The sequence below is a fragment of the Erythranthe guttata genome, chromosome 2, assembly GCF_056151865.1.
Source record: "Erythranthe guttata isolate IM_541 chromosome 2, IM_541, whole genome shotgun sequence".
Taxonomy (NCBI): Eukaryota; Viridiplantae; Streptophyta; class Magnoliopsida; order Lamiales; family Phrymaceae; genus Erythranthe; species Erythranthe guttata.
Genome location: NC_142534.1, coordinates 4,958,716 through 4,971,817, shown reverse-complemented (window position 1 = coordinate 4,971,817; position 13,102 = coordinate 4,958,716). Strand labels below are relative to the sequence as shown.

The window sequence follows — 13,102 nt, the reverse complement described above, 5'->3', positions numbered from 1 at the left end:
TAGATATAGACAACCCTTTTTAAACGAGCTGTTGGAGATGGCCTAAGCATATTTTTTTTCTTTTTCGAACTTATTTGTTCATTTAGTTAAGGGGTTTTTGACCAACCATCTTTATTATTATAGGTTTAGGGCTATATCTCTTTCACAAATAAGTCAATTCCTTTAATATCTTATATATAAAAGAAAATTATTTTGGCCCTATAACTCTAGACCTAAATAAATTGGTTCAATTTTTTCAGTGAAGCTGTCGTTAGAAAAAAAAATGTAAAGAAATCTGATTTTCATTTGTTTAGAATACTTCAATTTTATTTTTTCATCATCCTACGGCTTCTTCTTTTGATAAATACCGCTTTTCGATTTGTAAGTAAAACATGAAGTCGTTTGACAAGAATATAAATAAATTGTACCAAAACATTTTGCAAAACTGATTTATGTTTATAAATAAGTTATAATCTTTTTGTTGGCAGATGTTTTGTCAAAATTTTACAGGATTTTATGTTTTACCGAAAGATTTTGCAAACTTAATTTTTGTTTAGAATGTTTTTACTTTGTAATTTGTGTATGCTCCATTTTTATTACGCTTTATCATGAATCAAATTCTATGTGTGTCTTCAACAAGCTTTTGGGTGTTCACGGTTGTGCATTATTTCTTTCTTATTTTCTTCTTCATCATACTGGTAAGTTTGGATCTCTTTTTTTCATCATAAAATAATGGGGCCTTAAGATATAAGTCTATGTTGACAAAACTTATTAGAACTAAATGACAAGTTTAACTAAACATTTGCTACACATCCCTTACAAAATTCTTTCCGAAAATACCCCTCCACTCACAAATTCGAATTATGCATTAAGTAAAATTCAAAGTGCATTTATCATCTTTTTAGTTTGCATCTAATATTTTCATTTTTCATCAAATATTTTCATTTTTGTTTTACACAAACGATGTTTTGTTTTCCTTTCAACATTTTAGCATTTCTTACACTATTTGTAAAACAAATAAAATTCTTCTTTTCTATATAATACTGAAAATTACAAACAAATATGTTTTTCATTTTTCTTAATTTAATTTACGTATTTTTTTAATTTTATTTGTTGTCAATACTATAGTAGACTATGATATACTACGATATACTATGGTGTACTGATGTTCTATAATATACTGGTATACTATGATATACTACAGCGTATTATGGTTTACTACGGCGTACTATTCGAAACCCTAGCAGCAAAACAAACTCTCGGCCATCGCCAACCCCTAGCAGCCGCCGCCAACTCCTATCAACAAAACCCTAGCCGTCAACCAAAATCCAAGCGTCGGGAAAAAACCCTAGATTAATACAACCACCACCCACCGTCGATCTAATCTCAACCACCGTCTCCAATGGCCATCCCCACCATAACCATCACCTCTATAAACACGACCACCGCCGTCATTGCCACCTCCGTTCCTCCCTTCTACATCCGCCGCCTGCTCCACTACTAGAAAAATGCCATTTAGCAACGGACATATTCGTCTCTAAATTGCGAATATCCGTCGCTAAAGAGGGTTTAGCGACAGATTCGGTCCGTTGCTAATGCCATCGATAAAAACCGCGTCGCTAATTTTTAGCGAGGACGAGGTAGAATCCGTAGCTAATTTGCAACGGCTATAAATCGTTGCGATATCCGTCACATATTTAGCCATGGAGTATGTTGTCGCCAAATCCGTCGTTAATCTTAACAAATACTTTCTCGCAAAATCCGTCACTACTATGGATAGATCTATCCCAAAATCTCTATTATGTTTTCGATTTTATTAAATATTTCAACACAAATAACACCTATTCAAATTTATTGCCTGATGCATATATACTCTTAAAAAAATACCACACTTTCCGAGAACATAGCATTAAATCAAGCAAATGATCTTATATATAGCTTTGCATGTGTGATAAAAATCATAATACAACATCCAACCAGAACATCCATTTACAATCTTCTAACCGTTTGCAATATAGTCACAATAAAAACAAAAAAAAATCAATCCTTTAACTGCAATGTTGACATGGTATCTCTAACAGATCCTTCCGATTGAGTTTTGTGCTCGATGGCAGTATGAAATATTAGCTTGCACTCTTGAAAAGTTGTTCCTTTTTATCTGTCATCCAACTCCCTCAAGCGAAAGTACTGTCTCCAACTTGTTTATATAACCACTGTCACTAATGCCTCATCTCCATTAACATCTCCTGGATTAGGTAAACCAAAAGAAAAAATTAATGCAATGTAACAAAGAACAAAGGACAGAGAAGACAAAAGAGACAAAATGAGAAACTTATGACAATATCTGATAGATCATAACTTTGTATGCAAAACATAGGGTGGTAAAACAAGATGCATTGAGTAGAATGAGTATAAAAGAATAATCAGAATATTAGATTTATCATAAAGATTAGAGAAGAATTGTAACAAAATGTATGACTTAAAATTAGTAAATTATTAAAGTAGCATACCTTCACCACACACACAGGTTGCTCAAATTCTCACTCTCATCTTCGATCATCTTTACATGTATCAGGTGTTGCAGAACTAGAAATTAAACATGAAATTTAACTTAAAATTATTGCACAATAAACAACAAATATTTCTAAAATAAAAGGAATACGAATAACCAAACCATTATATTTCAACAACTAACCATCATTTGCTGCAAATATAATCTCAAAATCTTCTATCCTCGGTATATAATTATAGGTATCATCTTTGTATACCAATTGGGTCGATTCTTTAAACCTTCACTTCTTCCTAAAAAATATTTATAATATAACTAAAAAACAAAACAAAATCAAAAGGATATAATACACTAAATGTTCTACAAAAACTAATTAATCTATCATATTACCTGCTCAATTGCACAAGTGTTTCAGCCTCGGTTATTTTTCCCCAACTTAATTATGTTAGCTCTTGTTCACATACAGTCCAGACGCACAATTTTAAACTCAAAACCTGGAACTAAATAACATATAATTAATGTGATTAGTAAATTATATAAACCAAGCACAAAAAAAAATGAATAACAATCATTCTCTAAAGTAATTCAAAAACTGAAATTGAATAACCTTTCTTCTTACAGTTGTCTTCAATCTGAATATTTGTTCACTAAAGCTTCAAAATCTTTGTCACTAGTACCACAAAAACAATTTATTCAACATAATAATAATAAATAAATAAATAAATAAAATAAAATAAAATCTATCATATCAGCTAGATTTTATGTCAGTAATCTATGTACCTAATTAGAAATTAGGGTTTTTACCTAACAAGACATTAAACATACAAAAAATTCGAATTAAAAAAATGAAATAAAATAATTTACCCAATTTAAGATTAGGGTTTTCTTTCAAATATGGCTAGCGGCTCTAATGATGGGCATCATCTATACCGGCGAACGACTAGGGTAGCGTGCCGCAACAGTGTTCGGTGAGAATTACAGAGATTGCCTTGTGGTCGGCGGCGGCGGACTTGAAAACTAAGAGCCTTTGGGTGTTTGCCTTTTTCAACCGGCGACGAGAGGGAAGATGGGGAATGGTGATTTGCGTATAGGAAGATGGTGGACCGACTAAGACTTAGCTTGAATGGTTATTGAGGGAGACGAAAGGGTTGAGGAGAGATTGGAGAATTTGGGAGTATGGGAAAAAACAAAGAAATGGGTTTCTTTATTTTGAAATGAAAAGTGAAAAATGGTGAACGATGAATTCATGAATTAAATAATTGATACTTTGTTTTAGTCACGGATCTTTGGCTGTCACTACAATTATTGCTAAATCTTTTTGTTTGAAACGAATTTATTGTCCGTAGCTAATTTGCGTAGCTACTGTTCAAACTTTATAGCTGAAGGGACGATTTTGTATACCGTCGCGAATTCCGTTGCTAAATATTAGTTTTAGAGACAAATTCATTACCCATCGCTTATTGCCGTTGCTAAATGGCGTTTTTCTAGTAGTGCTCTGCCGCATCACCGCCGAGGTCTCCAAAAATCTCGAAATTTCGAGATCTCCGCATCTCCCCCTTTAGCCTTCTCTACCACTCCGTGGAAGATCTGGATTGGGTTCTCCAATTTCGATGGCACCGAAATCCTCAGTCTGCAAAAATATGAGAAAAGTAGAGAAAGGGGTGAAAGTTGGAACGATTCAAAAGAAGAGAGAAAACGACGGGAGGTGGGGTGGCTGGGAAAAAAAAGGAGGGGAAAGAGATTAATGAGAGTAAAACCTAATTTATTATTATTTATATTAAGGATATTTTCGGGTTAAACAAAAATAAAAGGATGTGGGTTAAATTTTATTTTGAACTAAGGATTTAGTTAATATATTTTATTTGAGGTTGTCATCCACTTTAAATTAGGTTTATGTTGAAGAACTCTTAGCATATTACTCCTAAAATAATATTGTTGTGTTATAGTATTTTGAAAAGATTTATTTTAGTGCTTTTGAAACAATTATAGAACATTCTGCCTTTTGAGTCATTATTATGTTACAAGTTTACTGCATAGAATGGATTTTCTGACTTTTCATTACGTAGAAATGAATTATACGACATGATCTCACATTCTTTTTGTTATAATTATAAAAAATTCTTATTTGGTCGTTTGTTATATTTGTTCGATGGGAAATTTCATTTTTCCAGATTTTACGAATACTTTTTCAATCATAGTTTATTGTATGTTTGTTCATCACAGTGAAGTGAAGTTTTTGGTATTTTTACGTGATAATTTTTTAACAGTATGTTTTCAGATTTTCTATCATCTCTTTCGCTATCACCAATCGACAGCTACATACAAATTGCAAGTGATTAGGTACAAAACATGAACAAGACCCTTAGAAGTTGCAGTTGGTACTTTTGTCTATGTTCCCAAAGTGAGTAGCTAAATCTAGCTATATGAAGCATAACATATTTTATTTTGTTTTTCTATCTTATTGATTCATCGGGGACAAAACTGCAAGAAGAAGAAGAAGAAGAAGAAGAAGAAGGAGGAGGAGGAGGAGGAGGAGGAGGAGGAGGAGGAGGAGGAGGAGGAGGAGGAGGAGGAAAAAAAAATCAACGTCGGAAACCGGCGGAAATATCATGAAGAAAAAAAAAGTCAACGCCGAAGACCGACGGTGACAAACGAAATATTCCATGAAAATGTGTTTTTGTTCAAAATTGATTAATTTGTGAAATTAGGGTTCAAATTGATGTTAAATTAAGTTAAGGATAAAATTGGAGCAAGAGACTATTTTAGTCTATTACGAACTTCTGGTTCTGGACCATGTGTAATTTTTTTTGCAAAGGACTTTATGAATAAGTACTCGTTGATGGACTTATTTATTAAGTGTCATTTAATTAATCCCAAGTTTAGTTTATTAAAAATTAAAAATTTATATACGTTATAGCTCATTTGATGCAGATTATCTAAATTAATTTTATTTAGTGTTTTTTTTATTTCTTTATTTTTAAATATTTTTCAATTTCTATTTTTTAATTCTCGGTTTTTATTATAAATTAATTTTTTTCTTATTTATACTTTCATATTTTTTATTTTGATTTAATTTTTTCTAGCTTTATTTTTTTATTATTAATTTTCCAGTCGGTTTTAAAAAATTCAAAATTGAAATCCATTACAAACTTATTAAAGTCCACTTCCACTATGAAATTAAAATAAATCACTACCAAATTAATCTAATTCGCTCTTAAAAATAATGTAATCCACTCTAAAAATTAACATAATACATTGTTAACTTAATGTAATTCACAACAAAATTTTACTAGTCACCTTTAATAAATGTCATAAGCAAATTATCGATACAAAATAATATAATGTGGTTCGACAAAATAAATAAAAGTAGCATGAATTTTCTTAAGAAAATTACTATTGTTCTGTTCATTTTCATGAATGGCAAAAAGGACGCCAACAAACACCACCACCTCCACTCCTGCCGCCATGCATGACTCCCCTGCTCAAGAACTGAAATAAAAAAAAAAAAAAAAAAAAAAAAAAAAAAAAATCAGTCGAATTTGTTCAAAAAAATTCATTTTCAAAGGCACAAAATTGAAATTCACAACATTTTATCGAAATTCACTATAACTTATTGTAAGAAAACTACTACTATTTTTCTATTTTATTCTAATAAAATCAACTACAACATATTATAACAAAACTACTATCACTTATTTTAAGACTAATATCATTTTTACTAAGAGACACAAAAATAATTTTAACAATTATAAATAACAAAACTACTACTATTAATCTGTTTTGTACTTTTTTTGTTTTAGAAAAAAAAGACACCAAAAATGAATGCACACCGCACCACATGCAGCCGACGAATAAGCGGCATGCCTTATATTCAATACAAACTAGATCACATTTCACGGAATCATAGAAATGAAATTAAAGAAAGAAAAGTTGGTCGCTTACAAACATCGGTGAAGAAGAACAAGCGATACAAAATTACAACATAAAACAAACAAATGGCGGGAATGTTAGTTTTTGGCCCAAATGTGTTTTGGGCCATAGAGCCCAATTGTCATCTGTTTTTTATACACCACCATATTGAGTTAAGCCCAAGTTATTTATGAGTGAGCCCAATCCATTTCTGAGCCAAATCCATCCGTTGGATTTTATGATGAATCTGGACCGTTCATTGTCTCACTTAAATACCTCTTTCTCTCTCCTCACTTCTCTCATTCTGACACCCTAACCTTAGCTCTTCTTCTCCGCCGCTCCTGCTTCTGTCTTCTTCCTTCCTTGTACTGCCTTGACTGAGTTATGGCTAGAGGTCAAAAAGCATGGTACAGTGCTGACTTTGACTCTCCGGTACAGCCTTCACCGGCTCTATTTGACTTCTGTCCCTTTAAATACAGGTATGGAGGCTGGAAGAGGGTAAGACAGAGAAAAACCCTAAATCCGACCTAAATCCCTCAGTTTTCTATCTGTGAGTTCTGAAATAGGGGTTTTGGTGAGTGGGTAAGCTTGAGTGCTTGATCTGTTCTTCCTTCGTGGTTTTTCTGGGTAATCTAGGGTTTGAGTGTTGTGAGAGAGAGAGAAGATCTGTTCTTCTTGAGGTACTCTGGTGGTGTATATTGGAAGTGTGAATCTCTGGTGTGAAATTGGAAAATTGAGCTGAAAATTTCAATCTATTATCCTTTCAATTTTTCATACCTTTCATTCCTTTCTTTCATTTATACATATATATATATATATATATATATATATATATATATATATATATATATATATATATATATATATATATATATATATATATATATATATATATATATATATATATATATATATATATATATATATATATATATATATATATATATATATATATATATATTCTCCTTGGCAGTAATCAATATTGCACAAGGGGAACTTATATATTTTACAGTAGGTTTGAATAGAGCTGGGCAGTTTGATACCCTACAGTGGTATTAGAGCTATGGCTATAGCTTAGCTCTACTCAAAGCGGAGTAATCAAAACCTAACTTGGTTTTGTCAAGGTAACACCTCTGAAACCCTAAATTTCCTTTTCTGTACGTTGACCTGTGGAGTTTGGGAGCCCTGTGTGGCTATTGAGTTGGCCCTGTGTGGCATTATGTGGCCCTGTGTGGCATTACTTGACCTTACTTGATCCTTCCCTTACTTCTGTTTGGTTACTTTTCCGCTCTTAGTGTAGTTTAGGATTGCTCTCATCCACTCTTTCTTGTCCGGACCGCCTTAGTGTCGCATGAATCTGGAAAGGGGAGGGCAATCTGATTATTTATTGCGCTACTTTGTATCTCTTTGTGATTTTGTGTGACTCTGTGTGATTCTGTGCCTCTAATCTGTGTGAAACTATGAATGCTTATCCCTTAGCTCCTTTGATGGAAAAGGGGATTTTCCTATTTGGCAACAGAAAATAAAAGGTGTTTTAGTACAACAAAAATGTTTTAAAGCTGTTACATTAGCATATGATGATACCACTACTGCTGCTAAGAAGGCAGAATTTGATAAACTTGTTTATTCTTTGATTATCTTGAACCTAAGTGACTCTGTGATTAGAAAACTAGGAAAACAAGATAATGCTAAAGCCTTGTGGGATAAATTGGAAGAACTTTATACTGAAACCTCCTTGCCCTCCAAAATGTTTTTGTTGGAAAATTTTTTTAGATTCAAACTGGATTTAAACAAAGACATTGATGAAAACCTTGACATTTTTACAAAACTGGTTCAGGATATTAAGCTAACTGGAGACAAAAATATTGATGATTACTCTCCTATTGTTTTGTTAAATGCTATCCCTGATACTTACAGTGATGTAAAGTCAGCCATTAAGTATGGCAGAGATAAGGTTTCTTTGTACACTGTGACAAATGGTTTAAAAAGCAAGGAACTGGATTTAAAAACTACCAAGGGTAGTAAATCTTTTGGTGAAATCAATTTTGTGAAAGGGAAGCCTAAAAATCAGTTTCAAAGCAATTTTCAAAATAAATTTCAAAATAAGGCTTCTTCTAGTAACCAAAACCAGTCTTTACAAAAACCTAAAAAGGGCAAGGGGTGGAATAAGTTTAAAGCCAAAGGCAGAAAGTGTTATAACTGTGGTAAAAATGATCATTATGCTAATGAGTGTTCTGAGCCTAAAAAGGAAAGAACCAATGAACATGCTAATGTTGTGACTGATAACCTTGGTGATGTGTTTATGGTTGGTGATGTAATGCATGATTATGTGAACTCTGTGATCTCTTCTCTGTGTGATAATGATTGAATTTTTGACTCTGCATGCACCCATCATATGACACCTCATAGACATCTGTTTTCTTCCTATGTGAAACTTGAAAATGGTAATGTGTCTATGGCTGATAATAGTGAAAAACTGTAGTTGGAATTGGAACAATTTGTCTAAAATTTGAATCTGGTTTTGAATTAATTCTTAAAAATGTTAGGCATGTTCCCAAACTGAGCAGTAATCTGTTATCTGTTGCTATTCTTGAAGATAGTGGTTTGCATGGTAATTGGGGAGATGGTTGTCAAAGAATCATGATGCATGATAAATTTGTTTTCAAAGCTGTTAGAATGCAAAATCTCTATGAGTGTTATGTTGAACCTGTTTTGCATGCCAACACTGTTAATCATGACATGTCTATCTTGTGGCATAACAGATTAGGTCATATAAGTGGTAAAGGTCTTGAAATTCTGCATAAGAATAATTATCTGAGTGATGATTGTGTGACCAATTTGCCTATATGTGACTCATGCATCCTTGGAAAACAAACTAAAGTTAAATTTCCTGTTTCCCCATTCCCCAATTCTTCTAAATGTTCAGACATACTTGAATATGTGCATGCTGATGTGTGGGGCCCTGCCCCAGTTACTTCTCATGGTGGTAATAGATATTTTCTGTCTATTGTTGATGATTTTTCTAGAAAAGTGTTTGTGTTTTTACTCAAGAATAAATATGATGTGTGTGAAAGATTTAAAAATTGGAAAATCTTGATTGAAAACCAAATTGGAAAGAAAATCAAAACTTTGAGAACTGATAATGGAATTGAATTCTGTAATGTTGAATTTGATACTTAGTGTTCTGAATCTGGCATTAAGAGACATAAAATTGTTGTGTATACACCCCAACAAAATAGTATTGCAGAAAGAATAAATAGAACTTTGCTTGATAGAGTTAGGTCTATGCTAAATTCTTCTGGCTTGAAAAAACATTTTTGGGGTGAAGCTGTTCTTACAGCTGCTTATTTGATAAATAGATCTCCTTCTGTGCCCTAAAATGGGGAATTGCCTGAATCTAAATGGTGTGGTAAACCTGTTGATTTATCAAACTTGAAAGTTTTTTGTTGTACTGTGTTTGTTCATCAAAAACTTGATAAACTTGACCCCAGATCTGTGAAATATGTTTTCTTAGGATACCCTGAAGGGGTTAAGGGGCATAGATGTTGGTTGTATGGTGATCAGGGTTTTAAAATTGTGATTAGCAGAAATGTTGTGTTTAATGAAAATGAATTTCCATGCTTATCTGCTCCTACTATGGTTTCACCTGATACCACTTCATCTGAGGTGGAGATCCCACCTATTAATTCTGTTCAAACTGAAAATGAAAACCCTGATGATGAAGTTGTTAATAATGAGATGCCTAAAAACACTGTTTTTTATCAAAATGCTAATCTTGATGTTCCCTCTGTGAATGATCTTAGTGACTATCAACTTGCTAGGGACAGAGATAGAAGAAACATTGTTAGGCCCCCTCATTTGAATGATTATCAACTTGCTTCTCATGTGTTTCATGTGTTTGATTCTCTAGATGGTAATGAACCTAAGTCCTATAGGGAAGCTTTGAATTCTAATGAGTCTGTTGAGTGGTTAAATGCTATGAATGATGAAATGAAGTATTTACATGTTAACCATACTTGGATTCTTGTACCTGAACCTCCTACATGCTCTTTGGTTGACTGTAAGTGGTTGTTTAAGGTTAAACATGAGTCTGACTCTGTTAGATACAAAGCTAGGCTAGTGGCTAAGGGGTTTACCCAAAAGGAAGGTATTGATTATACTGAAATATTTGCTCCTGTTGTGAAATTCACCACTGTTAGAATCATGCTTGCTTTAATTGCTCACTTTGACTGGGAATTAAAACAAATGGATGTAAAAACTATTTTTTTGCATGGTGAATTTTTCACTTCCGCGCTTCCTCCTCTATTATTTTTCTCTCCCGACGATTCTGCTTTTTGGAACGAAGTTCTTACCCTCTGTGCCCACCATCTTCCTCAGCAAAAGGTATTGCTCTTTCCTTAATCTTTTATTGCCCTTGTTTTGTCCCTCGAATCGCATATGTCTTCCCATTCTCCCGATCCTTTTGGCCAAAAAATGCCCTCCAGTCACTGCTCCGGAGAGGGGGATGATTGTCCAACCCTTACCCTTTCCTCTTCTTCGGAGGAAGGTCCCTTCTTTTCCCCTTCAGGCAAACTTCTGAAAAAATCGAAGAAAAGAGGGAGGGATGACGCTCTGTCCTCTGCGAGGAGCGACTCTCCTTCGCTGTCTGGGGGGCGTGATTTAGACGACCAGTGGGGACCCAGTACCTTAAGCGAGGTAGATTTAGATAATTTAGTTCGTGACATAGGTCTTCCCACCGACATCGAACTAATTTTACCTTCCCGAGATCAGAGGCCCTTAAACCCACCTCCCGGTTTTAGCACCTGGTTTTCGGAACAATTCTATTTCGGTCTCTCTTTCCCCATCTCTTCTTGGTTTTCCGAGATCGCTCAATTGTGCAACGTGTCCCTTAATCAATTCCATCCCCATGCTATAGTTATCATGATCGGGTTCCGCATGCTTTGCACCTGGTCGGGTGTGATCCCTACCCCAGCTCGATTTCGGAGTGTGATGGTCTTAAAAAATTCCAACCATTTCCACATCTCGATCTCGGCTCGTCCGGGTTTCAAAATATTAATGCCACCCAATAAAACTGATGGGTGGCAGGGTCACTATTTTTTTGCGAAAAATCCTTCTGATACTCCTTACCTACGTCCTTGGCTCGCCACCTTGCCCGATAAGCGGAGGGGAAAACCCCTGGCGATTGATGAGTGGCTTTTGAAAATGATTGTCCATTTTCAACCAAGTTATGGTATGCCCGAGAACCTTACGAGTTTTCCACCGATACTCCGTCATTTCTACTTTCATGACAACGGCACTCACTCCCTAACTCAAGAGGATTTAGGTGGGTTTTAACACGATATTAATTTTTCGTATTAGTTCGGTATTTATCTCGGGCTGTTGCTCCTCGTTAAATTGTTTCTGTATGTTTGTCAATGTATCACCTATTTGCTCACCACCTTTTCCCTACTTCCACGAACAGACTTAAGGATGAAGAGGATGTTCCGAGGTGATAAGCCGGCAACTCGCCCATCAGAAACAGAGCCAGAATTCCGGGCCTCCGAGCTTCAGCGCCCTCTAGCCGCTGAATCTAAGAAGCGGTCCTCAGAGGAGGGGGCTTTAAGGCCGAGGCCCTCCAAAAAGAATGTTGGGGCCTCGCGTCCCCGAGGTGATTCACGCACTGAGGATCCCGAGCTTCCCCGCCGATCCTCAGCTATAGTAACAGTTTCCTCTCCACCACCTTCCTTAACCGAAGAGGTGGCAGAAAAAGAACCCACCGTGAAGAAGAGAAGGGCGGATTTGGCCCTTGGGCTGGTCGGGTCGACTCCTGGGCAGACCGGGTCAGCTTCGGGGCAAGTTGGGTCATCGCTGCCTCCTAACTTTGCACTTCATCTCTGCCAAAACGCAGAGAACGCCATTGCTGCTTGCCGAGCTATGGCACTTCCTCGAGATGTTGCCCACTTCGGGCAAATGAGCAAAGGTGATAGGCTGGAGTTGCTTCTACATAACATAACGCAGGTTGGTCTTATCTCGCATACTTGAGTTAGCTTTTGTGTTTCTTAATTGCGGTCGATTTTACTCAAGTCTTTTGCATGTGCAGCAATTCGCCATCGCCTTTTCGGGCCCCCTGGGGTGGGACGATGTTTCTCGCGAGGCGTATGACAATCAGAGGAAGGAGGTTACCCAGCTCCGAAAAGAGGTCCGAGCTCTAAAAGAGAGTCTGGCAGTGGCTGAGTCGGCGAAGGAGGGATTGTTTGCCGAGGTGAAGAAACTGAAAGAGAAAGAGGAGATCTCGCAGGCGGAGAAGAGCTCCCTAGCATCTCACAATGCTAGTTTGGAGGAAAAAGCGAAGTAGCTTTCAAACGAGCTCTTTGCTGCTGGGGTGCAAGCGTCCGCCAACTTCACCGAAGGAATGAAAGAAGGGCATCGACTGTTCCCGGGATCGTCTGAGGGTCTTCGCTTTATGGAGGCGTTCGTCAGTCGTTTTTTCAATCGACTATGGCGCTCGACGACGTTCACCCGACAAGCATCTGGCCTAGCTCGCTTCTTCTTCTCGGAGGCGGTGAAGGCCGTTCGGAAGCGACTGAGCGGCGCTGGCATCGAGTTCCCGCTGATCGAAAATGAGTTGGCTGAGGACTTACCGGATGACGTTATTCCGGGTTTCGAAGGCGACGTGAACGAGGACCCCGACTTAGAGTGGTGGAGGCAGGTGCATCGGGAGCTCGT

General features: G+C 36.1%; 1 long non-coding RNA gene across 3 annotated transcripts; it reads right to left on the bottom strand.

Annotated features, from left to right (window-relative positions):
- Positions 1-1,893: 1,893 nt before the first annotated feature.
- On the bottom strand, positions 1,894-4,029 carry LOC148772169 (uncharacterized). 3 transcript variants are annotated; one of them, XR_016034568.1, is made up of 5 exons: positions 3,353-4,029; positions 3,096-3,158; positions 2,879-2,988; positions 2,490-2,781; positions 1,894-2,225 (listed from the first exon to the last, which is right to left on the bottom strand). It is a non-coding gene; the product is annotated as an uncharacterized LOC148772169 (long non-coding RNA). The 3 variants fall into 3 exon arrangements; XR_016034569.1 differs by having other exon boundaries at positions 2,490-2,565; positions 3,108-3,158; positions 3,353-4,019; XR_016034567.1 differs by having other exon boundaries at positions 2,490-2,565; positions 3,353-4,017.
- Between the last annotated feature and the right edge of the window lie 9,073 nt (positions 4,030-13,102).